This window comes from Chiloscyllium plagiosum, chromosome 36 (assembly GCF_004010195.1).
Source record: "Chiloscyllium plagiosum isolate BGI_BamShark_2017 chromosome 36, ASM401019v2, whole genome shotgun sequence".
NCBI lineage: Eukaryota > Metazoa > Chordata > Chondrichthyes > Orectolobiformes > Hemiscylliidae > Chiloscyllium > Chiloscyllium plagiosum.
The window spans coordinates 20,394,261-20,417,238 of NC_057745.1; the positions used below are offsets into that span (position 1 = coordinate 20,394,261).

At 41.8% G+C, this 22,978-nt stretch overlaps 1 protein-coding gene across 6 annotated transcripts in view; it reads left to right on the forward strand.

Moving 5' to 3' along the window:
• The first annotated feature begins 428 nt into the window (after positions 1-428).
• rab27a (RAB27A, member RAS oncogene family) overlaps positions 429-22,978 on the forward strand; it is a 131,126-nt gene continuing 108,576 nt past the window's right edge. Inside the window, exons 1-2 of one of the 6 annotated variants that reach the window (XM_043677507.1) lie at positions 429-578; positions 21,318-21,370. The gene's annotated coding sequence lies outside the window, so the exon portion shown is untranslated. The remainder of the gene's footprint in view (positions 579-21,317; positions 21,371-22,978) is intronic. The other 5 variants (XM_043677504.1, XM_043677503.1, XM_043677502.1 and 2 more) reach the window with 5 other exon arrangements.

The following is a 22,978-nucleotide window of genomic DNA, read 5'->3' on the forward strand; positions in this document are numbered from 1 at the left end:
TGGCTGGCGAGTGGTGTTAAACAGTGTGGGTTCAATTCCTACACTGGCTGAGATTACTATGAAGAACTCTCCTCACCTTCTCCCCTCACTCCTCACCTGAGACATGGTGACCCTCAGGTTAAACCACCACCTGGAATGAGAGAGCAGGCAGATGGTCTAGTAAGACTATGGCAACTTTGCTTTTAACCCGGTAGAAAAGTTGATTAGAAATAGTTTTTATAGTAAGGGGCTTCAGAGAAAAAACACACAATTTGATCATAGCCGACTAGAAGGAGAGGGACAGCAGGAGCTGTGTCAGCCGGAGATACTGACTCACCACCAGTCACATTTCAGCTGGTTGCTAAGGGACGGCTGCTCCTGCGGCAGAGAGGTGGAGCCCTGTTACGGGAAGTGATGTTATACTGACGGAGAAAACCACTTTGCCCCCAAAAGAGGAAGGATGTGAGATGAATCGAAGTGCATTTAAATGCAAGAAGTCTGAGCTGGAGCTGTTTCCGCGTGTAACCAGTGAGTGAGGTGAAACTGGCTGAGCTGTAGCAGCGAGTCACCAGTGAGAGGGAATAGCTGACTGGAAGGTAGTTTGTACAATTGTGAACTGAACCCAAATTGTGGAATGTTTAGTGCCTGTCAAATGTTTTAATCTAGTTTAATGAAGTTTTGTTTTAGGTTGCTGCAAATATTGAAATCTGTTTGTGATCCTGTTCTTTAAGGAATCTCTGGTCTGATCTGTTTCAGACAAAGGAAATGACCTGAAATAGACAAGTTTTTGTTTGGCTTTTAACTCGGTACCTACTGAAATAAACAGGTTTGTGCCTGTGTAGAATGACGTGGGGTGTGCCAGGAACCTATTGCAACCGGACTTGGGGTTTCTTTCCCCCTCGGCTGCACTTTCTCATCCACCTCCTTGTTCTTTCCAAACTCTGGAGATTAGTGGCACATTTTGTTGCTGCTTAATTAATAAAAAAAAGTTCATAGCCATTTGCTCCACACGATTTGGGCGAGACAACCGACTGTAGTTTGGTATTAATATCACGGGCCGTATCGCATCTTCCTAACCAGGGAGGATTAGTCTTGGTGACTCCAACCCACGGTTCTTGTAGAATCTGTCTCCAGACGTTGGGATTTTTATTTTGTTGTTTCTCCATGGGTCTCCTGTCGCACATTCCGACAGCGTGGGGAGAGGAGGCGATGGAAGGCAAGTGTCAGGGAGCTGGAGATTGCAAGGAAACCAAAACTGCACCTTTCCAAGATAAAGTACAGGACTTGACATGTCTGCAGTACTGTGTTGTGTTTATAGAGGAACCTATAAAAGTGATCGTTTGCATTTTCCCAATCTGCAGTCTCTCTGCAATAACTCTGTGTTTTGTGCCTTTCTGTGGGGGTTTGGAATTGTGACCTGGTGAAAACCTCTCTCCATTCATGTCATGGGCCTGACGTGCTGCAGTCATGACATTTTCTAATCGCCCTGTTCAGAGAGGTTACATTCTCCTCTACAGCAGCCGGGACTTGATTCACGCCTCTTGGCTCAGAGGCAGGGATACTACCAGCGTGCCCCACTATCCCTCGTGTTGCAAGCCGATTACACAGAACTGCTGAGCGGGTCTGGGGAGTTGTCACCGGTCACATCTCACCATGATGCTCCAGTTCCCTGACCAGCTTATTTTTTAACCGACCACCTCAACTTATCCACGTTACCGCTTTGAATGGAAACAAAAAAAGTTGCTGGTGGGTCAGGCAGCATCTGTGGCGAGAGAAAAGCTAACATTTCCAGTCAGGGTGACTCTTCATCAGCATTTAGTTTGTTTTCAGTCCGGATCCCGGCATCTGCAGTAATGAGCTTCAATATTGCAGCTTTGTTTGATCTGGAATCACTTGTGTTTATAAAGCTGTAGAGCACGTGTGGGTGTGTAGGATGAGTTGTAGTAAGCCCCCATGGATATATATGTATTAGCAGCAGCAGCAGGACTTCCACATTCGGCAAGATTGGAACAACTTCCTCCTTTTCTTCATTCAAAACGTGTGTGTAACTTCAACACTAACCAACTTTTTGTTCCAGTATGTCCCCCACCTCGGTTGTCTTTTATATATAAAAAAGGCATCTTGGAAATGCTTTTATTCGTGTTTTTTTAAATTGAATTGCCTTTAGATTTTTTTTAACAGCAGGTGAACGGGAATGATTCTGTCCTTGATTTTTTTTAACAACAGCGACCCTGTTGCAACAGATAAACTAGCTATTATTACTCATTAACAGCTCGCTTGCCTCGCATCGCTCCACATGATGTGTTTAAATGTTTTATTATAATTGCCCTCCCACACTGACTGTAACCAGCCCAACCCTGTGCTGCTCCTTGGGGAAGCTGCAGTACACATTCTAATTAATTCTGGATTAAAATCCATGGCTACTGTTTTATTTTTCTACTAAAGATCAGGGAAGTTGCTTGAGAGAGTTAACACTGGCATAAAGATGATGAGTCCAACAAATTAGTGGAGGATAGGGTTTGAAAAGGTTGTCGGGTCATGAGCAGTGCTGCATTGATTGTTGCACTAAGGAACTGCTGCTGCTGCCTTGGAATGCTGATAGTTTTCATTTTAAAAACTGAGAGACATTGTGGGTTATACCTGCACTTTGAAGCACTAATGTCTGTGTGTGGAACATGTTGACCAGACTGTTCTCCCTTGTCTTTAAAAAAAAAATTCTCTGGCAATCTGTCAACTTTCTTTGTCCATAAAGTGGTGTAGGGAACAGCCATAGGCCATTCAGCTCAAACAGTCCCCGGCATCACCCATAGGATCGTGGCTGATAATGCTCAACTTCAAATGCCAGCCTTTTCCGTCTGACCCTTCATTCCCGTATGGATTTAAAATTATTTTTGGCTTCCTGGTGTCAGCCTGCAAATAAAACCATGAAATAAATAATTGATTGAATTGACTTTTAGAATATTGTTGGAATCCATTGTACGTTTGGAGCCCTTTTAATGTGAAGTTTCATTGACAAGCTTTTTGCTAGTCCCTGTCAACCCTCCACAGGCAGTTTGAGTGTTGATAGTGACTAAAGCAGAGCTCCTTTCTTATCACCAGAATCCCAAAGATAAGTCCTGGGAAGACTGACTATCCTGTGAGCGATAGTCATAGTTATTCAGTTATTGGATTTGATTTATTATTGTCACATGCACCTAGGTACAGTGAAAAGTTTCATTTTGTGTGCAGTACTGGCAGATCATATCGTACAAAGTGCTTTAGGGTAATAGGACAGAGTGAGGAATACAATGTTTTGGCTGCACAAAGAGTGAAATCAACATTAAATTTGAAATTTGCGAGGTCCATTCAGAAGTCTCATAAAGCGGGGAATAAGCTGTTCTTGAATCTGTCGGCACACTTGTTTAAGGTTTTGTATCTTCTGCCCAATGGAAAAGGTTGGATGAGGTTATAAGCAGGATGGGAGGGGTCTTTGATTCTATTGGTTGCCTTCTTGAGGCAGAGAGAAGTATAGATGGTGTCAAGGGATGGAAGGTTGACTTGCATGATGGACTGGGCTGTGTTCACAACTCTCTGTAGTTTCTTATGGTCCTGGGCGGAGCAGTTGTCATACCAAGCCGTGATGCATCCAGATAGAACGCTTTCTATGATGCATCTATAAACATTGGTCAGAGTCTTTATGGACATGCTAAATTTCCTTAGCCTCCTGAAGAAGTAGAAGCCTTGTGCTTTCTTGACATCAATGTGGATGGGCCAGGACAGATCGTTGGTGATCATCGCTCCGAGGAACTTGATGCTCTCGACCATCTACAACTCAGCTCCATGATGTAGACAAGGGGCCTGCACTCCACCTTGCTTCCTGAATTCAATGACCAGCTGTTTCATTTTGCTGATTAGGTTAGATTAGGTTAGATTCCCCTACAGTGTGGAAACAGGCCCTATGGCCCAACAAGTCCACACCGACCCTCCGAAGAGTAACCCACCCAGACCCATTTCCCTCTGACTAATGCACCTAACACAATGGACATCTTTGGACCTGCACATCTTTGGACTGTGGGAGGAAACTGGAGCACCCGGAGGAAACCCATGCAGGCACGGAGAGAATGTGCAAACTCCAACAGACAGTCACCAGAGGGTGGAATCGAACCTGGGACCCTGGTGCTGTGAAGCTGCAGTGCTGACCACTGAGCCACCGTGATGTTGAGAGAAAGATTGTTATCTTTACATTATGCCACAAGCACTCTATCTCTTTCTTGTATTATGTTAATGTTAATGTTCTCTTTGTCTACTGGATGATTTTCAAATGTTATTTTAATAAAAATTTCTATTTCATTAGCTTCAGCTACCACAAAAGAATCTTGAATGTGAAAGCCTGGCACTGACTAGCAAAAAGAAAAGAGGCTCAAGCAGATACAAAGGGAATAAATCAATGGAGGTCCTAGTCGTGTCTAGAAAGTGCAGGGATGAACTTAATAAAGCAATTAAGAGAGCAAAGAGGGCGCATGAGAAAACACTGGTGGGTAAAATTAGGGAGAATCCCAGAATATCCCAGAAGGGAAAAGGATGAGATTCTGAAGGGCGAATGAAGGGAGTTCAGCAGGAATTTAGAAAGGAGGTCCTCAATGGTAATAAAATCTGGATTACTCCCAGTACTATGAGTTGGTGAGGGTAGGAATAGGAGGATAGAGCAGATGAATGCATGGGCTGAGGAGCTGATGTATGGGAGAAGGATTCACATTTTTGGATCATTGGATTTTCTTGTTGGGTAAAAGTGACCTGTACAAGAAGGACAGATTGCACCTGAATTGGAAAGGGACTAATATACTGGCAGGGAGATTTGCTAGAGCTGCTCAGGAGGATTTAAACTAGTAAGATTGGAGGGAAATGTGTGGTGGAATGCAGGGTGAGAGTGAGGAAAATATCAATCTAAGACTGGTACAGTTGAGAAAAGAAGTGAATCAAATGGTCAGGGCAGACAGGGACAAAGCAGAGAAGAAGGTAGGACTGATAAATTAAAATGCATTTATTTCAATGCAAGGGGCCTAACAGGGAAGGCAGATGAACTCAGGACATGGTTAGAAACATGGGACTGGGATTGCGTAGCAATTATAGAAGCATGGCTCAGAGATGGACAGGACTGGCAGCTTAATGTTCCAGGATACAAATGCTACAGGAAGGATAGAAAGGGAGGCAAGAGGGGCGGGGGAGTGGCATTTTTATAGGGGATAGCATTACAGCTGTGCTGAGGGAGGATATTCCCGGACCTACATCCAGGGAAGTTATTTGGGTGGAACTGACAAATAAGAAAGAGATGATCACCTTATTGGGATTGTATTATACACCCGCTAATAGTGAGAGGGAAATTGAGAAAGGAGATCTCAGTTATCTGTAAGAATAATAGGATGGTTATGTTAGGGGATTTTAACTTTACAAACATTGACTGGGACTGCCATAGTGTTAAGGGTTTAGATGGAGAGGAATTTGTTAAGCATGTACCAGAAAATTTTCTGATTCAATTAGAGAAGGTGCAAAACTTGACCTACTCTTGGGAAATAAGGCAGGGCAGGGACTGAGGTGTCAGTGGGGGAGCACTTTGGGGTCAGCGATCATAATTCTATTCATTTTAAAATAGTGATGGAAAAGGATAGACCAGATCTAAAAGTTGAAGTTCTAAATTGGCAAAAGGCCAATTTTGACTGTATTAGGCAAGAACTTTCAAAAGCTGATTGAGGCAGATGTTTGCAGATAGAGGTACGGGTGGAAAATGGGAAGCCTTCAGAAATGAGATAATGAGAGTCCAGAGACAGTATATTCCTGTTAGGGTGAAAGGAAAGGCTTGTAGTTTTGGGCAATGCTAGATGACAAGAGAAATTGAGGTTTTGCTTAAGAAAAAGAAGGAAGCATATGTAAGGTATAGACAGGAGAGATCGAGTGAATCCTTAGAAGAATATAAAGGCAGTAGGAGTATACTTAAGAGCGAAATTAGGAGGGCAAAAAGGGGACATGAGATAGCTTTGGCAGACAGAGTTAAGGAGAATCCAAAGGGTTTTTACAAATACATTAAGGACAAAATGTAACTGGGGAGAGAACAGGGCCCCTCAAAGATCAGCAAGGAGACGCTTGTGTGGAGCCGCAGAAGATGGGAGAGATACTAAACGAATATTTTGCATCAGCGTTTACTGTGGAAAAGGACATGGAAGATATAGAGTATAGATGGTGACATCTTGAAAAATGTACATATGACAGAGGAGGAAGTGATGGATGTCTTAAAATGCATAAAAGTGGATAAATCCCCAGGATCTGATCAGGTGTACCCTAGAAGCTAGGGAAGTGATTGTTGGGCCCTTTGCTGAGATATTCATATCATTGATAGTCACAGGTGAGACTGAGGTTGACTAACATGGTGCCACTGTTTAAGAAAGGCGGTAAGGACAAGCCAGGGAACTGTAGACCCATGAGCCTGACGTCGGTGGTGCGCAAGTTGTTGGAGGGAATCCTGAGGGACAGGATGTACATGTATTTGGAAAGGCAAAGACTGATTAGGGATAGTCAGCATGGCTTTGTGAGTGGGAAATCATGTCAGATAAACTTGATTGAGTCTTTTGAAGAAGTAACAAAGAGGATTGATGAGGGCAGGGAAGTTGAAGTAATCTATATGGACTTCGGTAAAGCTATCAACATGGGAGACTGGTGAGCAAGGCTAGATCTCATAGAATACAGGGACAACTAGCCATTTGGATACAGAACTGGCTCCATGGTGGAAGACGGAGGGTAGTGGTGGAGGGTTGTTTTTCAGACTGGAGGCCTGTGACCAATGGAGTGCCACAAGGATCGGTGCTGGGTCCACTACTTTTCATCATTTATATAAATGTTTTGGATGTGAGCATAAGAGGTATAGTTAGTAAGTTTGCAGATGACACCAAAATTGGAGGTGTAGTGGACAGTGAAGAAGGTTACCTCAGGAGTACAACGGGATCTTGATCAGATGGGCCAATGGGCTGAGGAGTTACAGATGGAGTTTAATTCAGATAAATGTGAGGTGCTGCATTTTGGGAAAACAAATCTTAGCAGGACTTATACAAAGACCTTGGAGTGCAGGTTCATAGCTCCTTGGAAGTGGAGTCGCAGGTAGGTAGGATAGTGAAGAAGGCGTTTGGTATGCTTTCCTTCATTGGTCAGAGTATTGAGTACAGGAGTTGGGAGGTGATGTTGCAGCTGTGCAGGACATTGGTTAGGCCACTTTTGAAATATATCATGCAATTCTAGTCTCCTTCCTATTGGAGGATGTTGTGAAACTTGAAAGGGTTCAGAAAAGATTCACAAAGATGTTGCCAGGGTTGGAGGATTTGAGCTATAGGGAGAGGTTGAATAGGCTAGGGCTGTTTTCCCTGGAGTGTCGGAGGCTGAGGGGGTGACATTATAGAGGTTTATAAAATCATGGGGGGCATAGATAGGGTAAATAGACAAGATCTTTTCCCTGACGTGGGGGATTCCAGAACTAGAGGGCATATGTTTAGGGTGAGAGGGGAAAGATATAAAAGAGACTCAACGGGCAACGTTTTCATACAGAGGGTGGTGCACGTGTGGAATGAGCTGCCAGAGGAAGTGGTGGAGGCTGGTACAATTACAACATTTAAAAGGCAACTGGATGGGTATATGAATAGGAAGAGTTTGGAGGGATATGGGCCAGGTGCTGGCAGGTGGGACTAGATTGGGATGGCATATCTGGTTGGCATGGATGAGTTGGACTGAGGGATCTGTTTCCTTGCTGTACATCTATGACTATGTGCATCGAAGGGAAGAGGATAACCCGGAAGAGAGTAGGGTGCATTAGGGATGAAGTGAGGAATCTGTGGGTGGAGCCAGAGGATATTGATAAGTTGTTCATGGAGGTTTTGATGGGTTTACCAGTGGACAAATCCCCAGGTCTGCATGAGTTGTATCCTAGGTTGCTGTTGAAGCTGAGGGAGGCAATACCGGGGCTCTGACCCATATTTCTAGTTCCTTTATGAACATAGGAGAGGAGCCAGAGGACTGCTTCATAGCTAACATAGTTTCACTTTTCAAGAAGGGTAGTCGAGATAAATCAGGGAATTACAGGCCAGTGAGTCTCGCATCAGCGCTCAGGGAATGATTGCTGAAAATTCTGAAGGAGAGAACGAATCTCCACTTGGACAGGCAAGGTTTAATCAGAGATAGTCAACATGGCTTTGTCAGAGCAGATCATGCCTAATAAATTTGATTAAAGATTCCAAGCAGGTGACCAAGTTTGTAGTTTATGTGGATCTCGGCAAAAGTTTTGACAATGTCCCAAATGGGAGACTGACAAAGAAGGTTAAAAACACATGGATCAAGGTTAATTTCATAAGATGGGCTCAATAATAGCAGGCAACAGAATGTAGTAATATAAGGTTGTGTGACTGGAGGCCAGTATCCAGTGGTGTACTCCAGAACTGGTGCTGGGTTCTTATTGCTTATAATGTATATAAATAATATTGTTGAAAATGTTGTGGGGTGAGGGGAGATGGGAAGTAAGTTTGCAGATGACGTAAAGATTGGTGGGTGATTAATAGTGAGGAGGATGGTCTTAGGGTAAAGAGTGATTGGTCAGATAGGCAGATCAGTGGAAGATGGAATATAACCCTGAAGGTATGAGGTGATGCACTTTGGAAGAAGTGACAAGAGAAGGAAGTATTCGATGTGTGGCAGTACATTTGGAATTTCAGGAACAAAGGGATCATGGGCTGCTTATCCACAGATCCCTAAAGGCTGTAAGATAGGTTAATAGGGTGTTTAGGAAGTCATACTAGAGACTTGCCTTTATCAGTCATGTCATGGTTATAAGAACAGGGAGGTCATGTTGGAGCTGTACAAAACTCTGGTTAGTCCACAGCTGGAGTACTGTGTACAGTTCTGGTCACCACACCATAGGAGGGATGTGACTGCATTGAAGGGGATGCAGAAGAGATTCACCAGGATGTAGCCTGGATTGGAGCATTTTAACAATGAACAGTGGCTCAATAGGCTCAGGGTTTTTTAATAGAAAGCTGAGAAGGGGCCTTAATTGAGAGGCATGGGCAGGATGGATAGGAAATAGTTGATCCGCTTTGTTAAAGGGTCAGTAATGAGGAGGTGCAATTTTTAAGGAGGTTTAGAGGAGATTTGAGAACAGTTTTTTGGTGGGCGCCTGAAATGCACAGCCTGGAAGGAGTGTAGAAGTGGAAAACTTCACAACCTTTAAAAATACTTGAATGAACATTTGAAATGTCACAGCATTCAAGGCTGTGGGCCATGTGAAATCAGTGTAGTTAGGTTTGATTATGACCAATTTCTGTCAGGATCCCTAAACTTTAAAGCTTTGCATTTGACCCAGATGGGAACTGGGGTGCCTGTGAAATGACTTGACTCTGTTTTGGATCAGACTGTACATTTCTCCATGTCCTTGGAGTGCAAGATGTTAGTCCCTGCAATTGGGCTGTGCTCAGTTTGTAAGATGGATTTCACAAGGTACAATTTCTACCCTGCTGTCCTGGGGTTATTTGTCCATGCCAACAGTACACAGTGGCCACAATATCCTTTACTCCAATCTCCCAAAGACACTGTGTTGAAGGCTTTGTTTCCATCTGAAGCTGGCTCTCACACATTTTTTTTTCTTGTGGCCTTATGTTTCTCAAACCCTGAATTGTGCACTGTCCCATTGTGCCTGTGTGCTTTGGCTACTGACTGCCAGAGAAGGAACGTCATCATTTGTTAGTTCAGATTTTGGTGCATCGTTTCTAGGCAACCTGGAGCTGACCATATATGAAAGAATGTAAATGCAGGTTTATTTAAACCACCTCTTTCACATATAAATAGTATACATTTTAAACTGGTTACAAACTCTATTTATTTGGTACTGTTAAACTTAAATCTGATATGTGATCCATAAGTGTGTGGCTAACGAGGAAATCTTCTTAGTTAACTACCTTTACTGTTTTTGCTGCTGATTGTTTTGGAGTATTTTCACTGGGCTGGGTGGCTGCTTCCCCATCCCCTGCAGAATTTAGAGATGCCAAAATGCTGGTAGTTCATAGACCCAGGTGGATGAGCCCTGAATTTAATAGATCAACCTGCCCATTGTTGAACAGGGAGGATTGTCTGAGTGACCCCTCCACTGCCCTATTGCAGGCTTTGCTGTTTCCTGCAGCTGGAGTCAGTTTGAAGTCCAGCACTGTCACCAACCAGATATCTTGTGATCCTTCCTCCCAGTCCAGCAGAGTGATCAGTGGGTTTTGAAAGGACATCTCGTTGCCATACCATCTTGCACATGGTGCCAACTTTAAATTGTGAGGCAGACATGAATTAGAATCACAGAATCTCTACAGCGTGGAAACAGGCCATTTGGTCCAACAGGTCCACACCGACCCTCCGAAGACTATCCCACCCAGACCCATTCCCCTACCCTATTACATTACATTTCCCCTGGTTAATGCACCCAACCTACACATCCCTGAGCACTGTGAGCAATTTAGCATGGCCAATTCATCTAACCTGCACATTTTTGGGAGGAAACCGGAGTACCCGGAGGAAACCCATGCAGACACAGGGAGAATGTGCAAACTCCACACAGACAGTTGCTTGAGGATGGAATCGAATGCCAGTCCCTGGCGCTGTGAGGTAACAGTGCTAACCACTGAGCCATCGTGCCCTTTATTCAGTTTGCACATTATTTAGTGTTATAAAGGAGTAAATGAATAGGAAAAGGATAGAGCTGGTTAGCTTAGTTGACCAGATGACTAGGATGTGGTTTAATTCCCATTCCAGTTGGTGTAGATTTTGGGAACTAATGTGCTCACCTTATGCTTGATGTGTAGTGGTTCCTCTCAAGCTACGTAACCAATTATCACTTATTTTATCAGGGAGTGATGCTAGTGGTCCCACGTTGACTATGACAGGTTGCCTAAGTATCTGAATGAGTGGGACCATATCCCTCCTGCACCTCTCCTACTCCATAATCCCCAGATGTTTGTGCCAGTTATCCACTGCTTCCCATGACAGATATGGAAAATGGTTGCGTTATGATTAAGAAGTTCCATTAAAAGTACAAGTTCTAGTAGGACGTTACAGTTTTACTATTGCTCTCGTGGATATAGTTTGAGGTCACTCACACTGTGGAGATATCACTTTATATTCCCACGACGAGGCAGACAGAGGAGATAAGTTGTAGGTTGTGTATGAGTGATTGTTCAGCTTTAAAGGAAGCATTTAATGAAAACTAGATGCTCCAGAGGGCTGAGAAAGTCAGTGAGGTGTGGGAGAAGCCAATGAGGATCCCTTGAGCCTGTGGTTGGTGCTGAGAACACGGAGGCTTTCTCTGCATTGGGTAATATGGCATCTGGTGGAAATATCCTGAGATGCTAGGTGACTGAAATGGGTCATTCTTGTTTCTCTGGGAATTCTTTAGGAAAGTAGAATTTCCATTGTTAAAAATATTGAGATTTGCTTTGTGTGAAATTCTCAGATGTGGAGTTCACTTTAACAGGCTAATGTGCTGGAACTGGGAGCAAGCTCTGTGATTGGGCGCTTGGGGGGAAGCCATTTCTCACAAAGGCTGATGGGAAAATCAGACAGCTGAGGCCGGGGTTGGTGGACAGTGAAGCTGGGTGGGCGCAGACTTCCCTGACGCTGGTTCCCTGCCAGGATCCCAACTCCTGACCATTCCCAAGAGGCCAGGATTGGGAGAGAAATGGCCGGTAACCTGCTCACAAACTTGTTAGCTCAATTCAAATGCTCAATTAATGTGATTAATCAGAGGCTGGTGAGCTGGATATTTCAGTTGGGCTACAAAGCTCAAGGCTACTTCCTGGCTGGGGCTTGTGAATGACAGACTTTTAACTTCTTTCACCCCCCCCTCCCCCAACCACCACCAAACAAAATCGTCACTGTAGCTGCTCGGCTACAGTTGTGACCGAAGCTCCTTTTGTGCTGAGATTCCTCCTGGAGCAATGGAGGACAAGCAACTGCGATCATCTCTTTGCTCACTTCAGTGAAAAAAGCTCTGAGATGATACCTCAAGATGGAGACACTATTTCTCTGTGGAGAGAAGATGTGGAATTCTGTTCAGTGGAAAGCTGCTGAACCCAAAGCATTGAATGCTTTCAAAAACGAGTTAGATTTGGTTCCTATGGCTAAAGGGATCAAAGGGTATGGAGGAGAAAGCTGGAACAGGGCACTGAGTCGGACAATCAGTCATATCATATTCAATGGCCAGGCAGGCTTTCGGGGCCAAAATGGCCTACTCCTGCTCATTTTTATCTGGGTTTCTCCAGTATCTGAAATGCAGGCTGGAACTCCTTCAGTGCTGGCGAGTCTCCTGATAGCTGGGTGGACTCTGGTCAGCAGTGAGAGCTTACTGCCTATTGGTGGAGTTCTGACTCTGGGTAGAAAGCTCCGTCTCCTAGTACTCACTTTGCACTTTCTTTTGACAAATTCTCAGGCAACTGAGCCCAGAGCCCCAAGTGAAGGCTTGGATGAGTCAGAGATTGGGCAACCTGTACTCCATACCCTGATCAGGGGTTGAGCATTGGACACTGCCTGCTGTATAATTATGGCTTAGACCAAACAACTGGGTTGTGTTATGTTGGAGGCATAATTCATTCACTTCACAACGTCATTGTTATTGCCACTGTATAAAGGGGCCACAGGTTATCGGATGAAGCTGGCAGAAGAATTTTATTCCCTTTGAAACAATAAGGTCATGGTCTTGAACCTTATCATGCCTTGTGCAGTTTCTTTATACATCCTGGCAAATAGTTCTCTTGGCTAAATAATATTAAGAAAATCAGGAAGCTGTGGGTTATCTATTGTTGAATGATGGGCCACATATAATGTATTGCTGTAAGGTAAGAACTCACAGTGTAGCGAGTAAGTGATTAGCTCAGATAGGAGATCAGCTGGATGGCAGAAAATGGAGTGTGTATGAATGGCTCTTTTCCTTGTTGGCAGGATGTGATGAATGAAGTCCTACTGTGGTCTGTCGTGGGGTGTCAGCTTTTTACAATTTATGTCAATGATTTAGACGACGGTACTGAAAGCACGATGGTTAAATTTGCAGATAATAAATAGGAAAATATGCTGTGAAAAGGTGTTTGTAGATAGACATAGATTGTTAAATGAGTGGACAGATGGAGTATCATTTGGAAAAATGTGAAGCATTTCATTCTGACAAGAGAATATTCCAGAAATTGGAGGTGCAGAGAATGTTCTAACACGAGTCACAAAATGTTAGTGTGAGATTTCAGCATGTAATTAAGAAGTCTAATGGGATGCTAGCCTTTATTATGAGATGACTTGAACATCAATGGGAGCTAGAAGTGAATATTAGTATTAGGCTGCATGGAATGCTGGGAGAGTCAGATAGATAGCATTATAATAACAATTAGTAAATTTTAAGGTGAAGTCAGAATAAAGGAGAGAGCAATGAAGTCTACTTCAGGGTTATGCTGCATGTGTGTGAGTGCAGGTAATATAGTTAATAAAACTGGGGAGTTTACAGACACAGAGCTGAAAATGTGTTGCTGGAAAAGCGCAGCAGGTCAGGCAGCATCCAGGGAACAGGAGAATCGACGTTTCGGGCATAAGCCCTTCTTCAGTTTACAGACACAGACTGCCTTTTGGGATTGTGGTGCAACAATAATGAAGACATAGCATAAGGGCAGATCTGGGTGTGAAATATTCCTGGCTATGAGGTATCACCAAAGATTGAAAGGAAAATAAGAGGAGGGGTGTGGCTCACCTTTTGCTTGAGGTGAGCTTTGCAATACCGGAGACAGAGGATATTTCGGACAGTTAAATGATACAATTGATTTGGCTAGAGTTAATAAATAAGCATGCAATTAGAGCGTGATCACCGACGACCAACTAGTAGCAAGTTTATAGAGGAACAAATTTGTAAGGAAATTTCGAGAAGTGTAAAGGTCATAGAATAGGGAAAACTTTAAAGCCATGGATATAAACTGGGATACTGGTAACGTAAAGGATTGTGAAGGACAGTGTTTTGGTAAATTTTATATAGCTGTGTATCCTTTTCAATGTGAAAGGAGACACTGCTAGACCTGGCTCTTGGGATTGAGGTGAATCAAATAGTTCAAGTGACAGCGGGGAGCATTTAGGGGACAGCAACCATTCTATCATAGGGTTTAGCATGATGGTGAAAAATGACTTAATCAACCCCTGGTGAGAATGGGTTGAGAGTTTGGTGGTGACCCAACTTCACTCCAGCAAGAACAGAACTGAATTGATTAGACTGGAGTGAAAGGTTGGTGGGAAGTAAGTAAGGTTAACAATGGACTGCCCTCAAAGAACAGTACTTGGGCTCACTCAAGGTATGTTCCTTCAAAGGGGAAAGGTACGTCTGAAATCCAGAGGTATTTGGTTAGAAGTGAAGTTATGTGTGCTTTTGGTCGGTGTCACACAGAAAATTCAGCTGAGAACCAAGCTGAATACAGAAGGTTCTTCAGGGAGCTGAGGAAGCAAAGAGAGATCATGAAAAAGAAAATCCAAAGTCTTCCATAAGCACATCAATAGTAAAAAGGTGGCAGAAGGAGGAGTAGGATTGATTTGGGACTAAAAAGGGGATTTACACTTCAGAATGTGGCTGATGTGTTGAATGCACACTTCGCATGAGTCATTATTTACCCAGGCCAGTGTTCCAGCAGGGGAAACTCAGTCACTAGAAAGGCTTAAAATTGATAACGTGGAGATATTAGGTAAGTTGTTGGTAGTTAAAGTTGATAAGCCACCTTTATCTGGTTGAGCTGCATCTAGAGATATTGTGGAAATGACAGTGGAAATTGCAGAGATACTAACAATAATCTTGAAATTTTCCTTGTATTGGGTCTGATTCCTGAGAATTGAAGAATTGCAAACAGTATGTATTTGTTCAAAAAAAGATTGTAAACATTTCCCAGTAATTACAGGCCAGTCAGTTTAACTTTGGTGATTGGGCAACTTCTAGAAACAATTCATCAGGATAGCATGAAAAGTCACATTGGTTAGTTTTGGAAGATTCAGCATAGGGTTTGTTAAGGAGAAAACTGTGTCTAGCTAACTAGGAGTGTTTTGAAGATGTAATAAAGAGGGGTAATGAGGGGAAGGCTGTTCATGGACTTTAAAAGATGAATGATACAGTGCCACATGACTGACTTGTGAGGAATATTTTATAGGTCATGGAACGAAGTGACAGTGATAATATGAATACAAAACTGGCTGAGAGATAGCACACAAATGATAATGGATAATGGATTACTTTTGAACTGGATGAAATTTTGTTGTGGCTTTCCTCAGTGGTTAGTATTGGGATTCTTCTCTTCCTGATCCAGATGACAAAAACATGGGAGAATTCTGAGCCGTGAGGATAGCAGTGTAGAACTTCAAAAGGATACTGACAATCTGGTGCAGTAAGTGGATAGGTTGTATTTAAAATTCTATATGAAAAAGTGCAAGGTGTTATGCTTTGGTACAAAGAACATAGAGGCTGTGTGAAATAGAAAATGTACAGGAGTAGAGATCTGAGTCCATACTGGTATGTAATTAATCATGGTAGGACAAGTAGAGAAAACTGTTAATAAAGCATTCAGTAATCTGGACTTCATTGAGAGGACCATAGCAAACAAGAGCAGAGAAGCTATGATGAACTTTTATAAGAACTCAGCTGGTGTATTGTGTTCAATGCTAGGCACCACACGATGGGAAGATGTGACTGCATTGGAGAATGGCTCCAGGGATGAGAAACTTTTTTTTATTATGAAGATAGATTGGAGATGTTGCGATTATTTATCTTGGAGACGTGAAAGATCAGCAGAGATTTGTTAGAAGTTTTCAAAATTGAGGGAGATCTGTACAGTGTAAAGACTTCCAGCTTGAAAATGAATGAGAATGAGAAGGCACGGGTTTTTAAACTATTTTGTGAAAGAAGCAGTTGCAAGAGGATACATTTATTCATGCAGTGGGGTTCTAGAATTGAGTGGTGGAGATTCAAATGAGACATTCAAGAGCTCACCGGATAATTAGTTAAATAAAAACAACATGCAGGGTTGTGGGGAGAAAAGGCAGAAGATTGACAATAAGATATACTTCTCAGAGACTGGGTATAGACCTGATGCAAAAATAACCTTCTTTGCACTAACAGTTTTGAGATTCTGTGATAAAGGTAAGAGTGTTTTATCTCCGTTGTAGAGGACATTGGTGAGACCACATCTCAAATATTGTGTGCATTTGTCGCTTACTCATTTATGGAAGGACACAGATGTAGTGGAGATAGTTTGGAAGTGGTTTTCCAACCTCCTGAAATGAGCAGGTTGTTTGATGAGGATATGTTGAAAAGGCTGGGCTTGTTTCTACTGGAGTTTTGAAGAGTGAGGGGTGACCTGATTGATGTGTGTACGTATACTGAATGATCTTAGTGAGGCAGACGTGGAAAGGATATTTCCTTTTGTTACTGAGTTCAGAATTAGCAGACACTGTTTTAACATAAGGAATTTATGTTTCAGACATTTTTGTAACGTTGGGATTCTCTGCCTCAGAAGGTAGCAGAGGTGGTGTTATTGAATATTTTTAAGGTAGAGGTAGTTTCTTGTTAAGCTGGGAATCTAGGGTTCTCAGGAAATGTGGAATTTGAGAAAGAAACACATCAACCTTGATCTTACAGAATGGCAGAGCAGACCATAGGTCCATGTGGCTTACATCTGCTCTGACTTCTTATGTGTCTGTGACTGTATATGGACCATGTTCCATTCTGCCCTTGATTAGCCAACTCTCAACATAGTCATCAGTTGTTCTTGTCTTATATAATTACTTAATGATTGGATTCAATACATGGAGATGGTGATAATTAATTTCTCACATTTTTAACCCAGAACCAGCAACATGTTTTCTGGTTCTGGGTTAAAATAATAATAAAATGATGGTCCCATAAAAACCAGGAACATGAGTCAGCAATTCACCACCTCGAGCCTGCTGCACCTTTTAATAAGTTCATATCAGGATCTTTTGTGTTTTAATAACACTACACCTGTTTTATTTTCTAAATTCCTTTCGGTACAGGCTTAACCTACCCTCACAGTAACCCCTTGATCCCTGCAAATGGTCAAGTGAAGCTTCTCTGAAATGAAGCATTTCTATAAAATTCTTTTATTTTCTTCCTAAACTTATTGGTTCACAATAATACTCCTTGGATTTGAATGCAAATAATCTTTCCAAATTTCCACCTTGATTTGGTTGTTAGCATCCTTACCTCTGAGTAATAATTGTCTAGATTAGAGTGGTGCTGGAAAAGCACAGCCGGTCAGGCAGCATCCGAGGAGCAGGAAAATCGATGTTTCGGGCAAAAGCCCTTCATCCGAACCTTATGAAGGGCTTTTGTCTGAAGCATTGATTTTCCTCCTCCTCGGATGCTGCTTGACTGGCTGTGCTTTTCCAGCACCACTCTAATCTAGACTCTGATTTCCAGCATCTGCAGTTCTCACTTTTGCCTCTGAGTTATAATTGGCAGACTCAAGCACCATTCAAAAATCCATGGCGATACTCCAATGCAGTCCTGAGAGGAATTAACCACATTATCAAGGCCAACATTTATTCCTTAATCAACATCTATTAACAGATTTACCCGTCAATATCATCTTGCTGGTCATGACAGTTTGTTGACTACTGTGTCTCCTGCACTATAACAATGACTGTACAGCAAAAAGTACTGCATTAGTTGTTAAGCACTTTGCAAGTTCTGATCAAAGGCACTTTATAAATGCAAGTCTTTTTTTAAAAAGTCTAATATTTTAGAGAAAGCCACTGAAATTTATTCTTAATGCTAACATTTAAAGAAGCTTTGAATGAAATTCAGAATGAATTTTCTGAATAAATGTTATAAGCCAACTCCTGGATTGAAATTAAAAGAATTCAATAGAACACTAGCTGACATTATACAATAGTATTATTGTATAACTTAGATCTCTGCTCCAATATCTTTGAGTGCCAGTTGGCCATTTTACTTTCCCTGGTTGATACTTCAAATGGAATTGAACTGGGTTGGGACATTGACACGTGGAGTTCTAATTAAGGAACAGGAATAGGCCATTTAGCCCATTGAACTTATTCCATCATGCAATTAGATCATGGCTCATCTGTCATAATGCTACTTTCCCATGCATTCACCATTTGCCATATAATTAATATAGCAATTTCTGCTGTGACTGTGCTCAGTGATTGAGCTTTCACAGCTCTCTGGGTAAAGAATTCCAAAGGTTCACTACTCTCTGAAGAGATTCTTCCTTATCTCAGTTTCGGAGTAAAGGGTAAGCGGTTTAAGACTCTGTCCCCTGGTTTTTAAAATAGTCTTTAACTTACAAACCCAGCCCTAAAATATGAGCCATGTCTTCAAATCTCTTTTAACTTCCTGACTTGCCCCCGTACACTGTCGAAAAACTTCCTGTCTTAATTGATCCTAATCATTCCCGTACCATCCTTGCCACACAGAGTTGGTGGGGACAACTTGGTGATTAGTTTTTCCTAGTTCCTTCCAATGATTGCTTCTTGATATTAAAACTTTAATAATGACTCAAAGCATAACTTCCTGAGCTGCATTTTCCAAACTGGCTCAATGAACATTGTGTATATTATCTTCTTTGTTGTTTGTTTTGATTACTGTCTGACTCTTTGGAGACTTCTGCGTTTTCCTTATGAGCAAGAATGTGAGCTTTAGATGTATGTGACTGATGAGGCCAGTTAGAGATTTGTGCCAAACATTTGTTGGCATCAAACCAAATTCATCTTTGAACTTATGTTGCATCCTTCATAACTTTGAGATGCTCCAAGCATTATAGAGTCATAGAGTCATACAGCACGGAAACAAACCCTTCGGTTCAATAGGACCATGCCGAACATAATTCCAAGCTAAACTAGTCCCACTTGCCTGCTCCTGGCCTATGTCTCTCCAAATGTTTCCTATTCATGCACTTATCCAAACGTCTTTTAAAAATTGGAATTGTACCCACATCCACCACTTCCTCAGCAAGTTTATTCCACACACACCACCCTCTGCGTAAAAACTTTGCCTCTTATGTCTTTTTAAAATCACCTTAAAATTATACCCCCTAGTCTTGAACTCCCCCCGCCTATTTGTGTTACATCACATGGATCACTAAACCTTTTAAAAGATATCATGATACCATCACTTTATGACAGTTTGTGACCTGAGGCTACAAAGGTCTCACATTCCATCTTACCCAGGGGTCAGTTGAAGCATGACACTTTATTGGAAGTTTGCTGCTCTCAGTGCTTTCTGTTGTAAACTAATGTTTGATTATATTGGTCGTAATAAAAGTCCAACACCATTATAACAAACACAGTTTCTTGTGTTAAGAGGGCTAACCTAAGCAACGCTGCAGGTAAAGTAACTGTTGACTTACCTTCATTTTTTTTGAAATTCCAGCTAGAATTTAGGAAATGTGATCACCACTTTGCAAACTCCCGCAAACAGCACCTAACCTATTGATGCTAATCGAGGGATAAATATGGACGTGCACCAGGAGAAACACTCTTGGTTGTCTTTGAAACAGTGCCAAGGAAATTCTATGTTTGCCTGGAAGGTAATATTTAACATCTTGTCCATAAGACGACACCTCTGACAGTGCAGCATTTCTTGGTGCTGTGCATTTGCCAGCCTCGCTGATGGTGCTGGAGTGTAATTTGACCAAGTACCTAATCTCCCTCTTGATCTGCATCACCGAGGAACTCTGCAGTAACACTCAAGCTCTTTACTGTCACTTTGTGTGACATAGTATGCAACAAGTATTTTCTGGGCTTATAAGACACTTTAAGGTAGTAAATAGATGGGCTAATGCTTTCATTCAGAGAGGCACCTCACAGGCTTTCTGTGTAGTTTACAAATTGTATAAACTAGCTCTCCAGTCTCAATGTGCTCTGCAGCAGCTATTGTAGTTAAAGCACCACAACCTGAAGTAAACGGTGATTGGTTCTTCAACGATGGCCATTTCAGAAAGGAGCAGAAATGGTTATCAACAATATCTGCTTCAAGTGTTTGGCAGTTATTTTCTGTAAACTCACCGCTGCTGATGCCACTCACTTTCTTCCATCTTTATTCTGATCCACTGCGAGGAAGATCCTGAGAGAGAAAAAAAATACATCAACACAACAGCAACTTGCATTTATGCTGTATAATAAAATGCACCCTATAAATTGGAATGTATGTATTTATAGGAGGTCATTAGCTGATTCAGGTGGATGGCTGGCTTGTGATGCAGAGTGATACCAAGAGTGTGGGTTCAATTCCTGCACCAGCTGAGGTTATCATGTAGGGCTCCCCCTCTCAACCCTGCACCAGCTGAGGTTACCATGTAGGGAGCCTCCTCTTAACCCTTTCCTTCACCTGAGGCATGGTGACCCTCAGGTTAAACCATCATCACATCTCTGTCCCTCTCCAATCAAGGAGCAGCCCAATGGTCTTTGGCAACGTCACCTTTTATTTGTTTGTGCATGCAAACCAGTCTAGCCATGTTCAACCACGTTTGTGCTTTGAAGCATAATTTGAAGATGTTTTCTGTAACCAGCTTTAGGATCCTTACAAACTAGCTGAGGCCCCTTCTGTGGTCTGGGTACCATTGTTTTTACTTGAGTCATAAATAAATAAATAGGTTTGAATCCAGGAAAGGGGCTAATCTCTTTTTGCTCTGTCTCTTGTTTTATTTATCAGTTTTTTAAAAAAATTAGAATTTTAAAAAAATTAAATGTCAGTGACTTACATGGAGACCTTGGCCTATGTATTTGTCACGTCTGAAGACTGCAGTATTATCAGCTGTTTACTCTATCCTTCAGTTTAACATTTCCAGCTCCACAAAATGAGTCATGCCATATCCTGTTAGAATGTTTTCTTTCTTCAGAAGCAAGTCTGGACTGAATACAGCCCTTTATCTCTCATCTCAACTCCGTAATTCTGTAAATTGATTTGGTGGTAATGCTGCTATGGCAAACAGTGTAGAACCTTGGATAATACTGTGAGCTAGAATGAGCAATCCTTTTTTAAAAAAAAAAGCTCCCCATTATCTTTTTGCTTTTGCAGAATGACTGCATGCACATGATAAAGGGCTCCAGTAGCAATTGGTAGCTTGATATCTCAATCAGAAGTGATTCCTGGCTTCCTTTCTGTTTTGGGTTTGCATCCTGGGCAACATGGCTCCCAGATATTTGGCGGGATTTGCTTTAATTCCAGATTTGTAGCAAATAATGGGGAGAAGGGAAGGATGAAAAGGGGACATTAACTTCACTGTCCTACTGGTTGTTTTTTTTTCCAGGCCTTCTATCTCAAGGTCCAGTCCTTACCGGAAAGTCTTCCAATACTGATCAGGTAATTCAATTCCTCCATCATTTTTCCTTCTGGTATCTGTGAATTGATTCAGTGGTTTTTGGTTGCTTTGGCAACGGTCCATGTTGGCCAATGAGTGGAATGACTTTCATTAAATGCATGAGATGTTTTGCTGTATGTTGAAAGCAAAGGTCACTGGAAGGAATTTCCTGAGACATCTGCTTTGTTTGGTGTAATGACTACAATTCCAAATGACCGTAACTGCTAAGGTTGACTAATATGTCTTGACTAATTTTCACAAAGTAAGACTTGAATTTACATAGCACTTTTCATAATCATCAGGCTATTTTAAAATTATATGGAGCTTGTGAAATACCTTTTTGAAGTGCAGTCAGTGTTGTAATGCAGGAAATGGGGCAGGTCATTTTGCACTCAGCCACTCCCACAGACAATATACAAGTTTATTTTCCCCCAATCATTTGTGAGATGAGTGTGGCTGGGTTGACCAGCAGTTATTGCTCATCCTCTGGTAAGATCAATGAATCTGTTTTTTTTTTGTGGGTTGTTTGAAGGAATAGTATTATACAGGACACCAGGGCTAATGTTCCTGTCTTTTTATTTATTTAATTAGTGTAAATGGGATCCATTACATCCACTGGAGCAGGCAGATGGGGCCTTAATTTGACATCACCTTCAGAAGATAGTGCTTCTGATAGTACAGTACTGAGGAAGTGCTGGACTTTGAATGTTAACCTTGATTTTTATTATAGAGTGGGATATTTAAAATTTTTGTTTAAAATCTAGTCACCAATTTACAAATAATAAGCCATAAACACTGCCCACTATAACCAAAAATATAAAAATCCAAAGAAGGTAAACTAGGGCGGTGGAGCTACATCAAAATGATGCTGGCATGAGATTTAAACTGGAACCCTGTGACATTTACAATGGGTGCTCATCATTTAAAGACTTCCTTGGTCCTTCATCCAATCCTTGGTGTAGCAGGGTTGATGGATATGTTTGCTCCAACCATTGAGTCTTCTAGGATTTAGACTTGCCATTTCTGTCATTTCTCGTTAATTTGATTTTTGGATTGCTGGTAATTGAAAATATTCCAAAGCTAATGGCACTCCTTAAACAAAGCACTTGCTGCTTTATGGCATGCATCAATGGTATTTATCAAAACCTGTTTAAGATAATGCAATTAGACAGCAGATATGAGTTGCACTTGTATTTACCCTACAATGTAATTCAGCCTGGAGTGAATTCCAAGATCTGAGCCAAATCACTTGATTTACCAGTCTATTAATTGCAAAGTGATAAAACTTGTTCAGATATTTATAACCTGCTCAATTAGCTGAGCCTTGAACAGGGGGTTGATCCTTTTGGAAGATTTCTAGTGTGTGGGCACTACCAATAACACTGTGAGAGCATCGCAATTATTTACTTTTTGGTTATGATCTTTTAATTTATCTGCCCACAAGGTCATAGTCACTCTATTGAAAATATGCAGCAATTAATAGCTGGGTATCAGGAGTTTTTTTTCAGAATTAATTCAGTCCTGCAAATCCTGCATTTAATTGAGTGGGTGTTACAAGAGGCATGGTGGCTCAGTGGTCAGCACTGCTACCTCACAGTGTCAGGGACGCA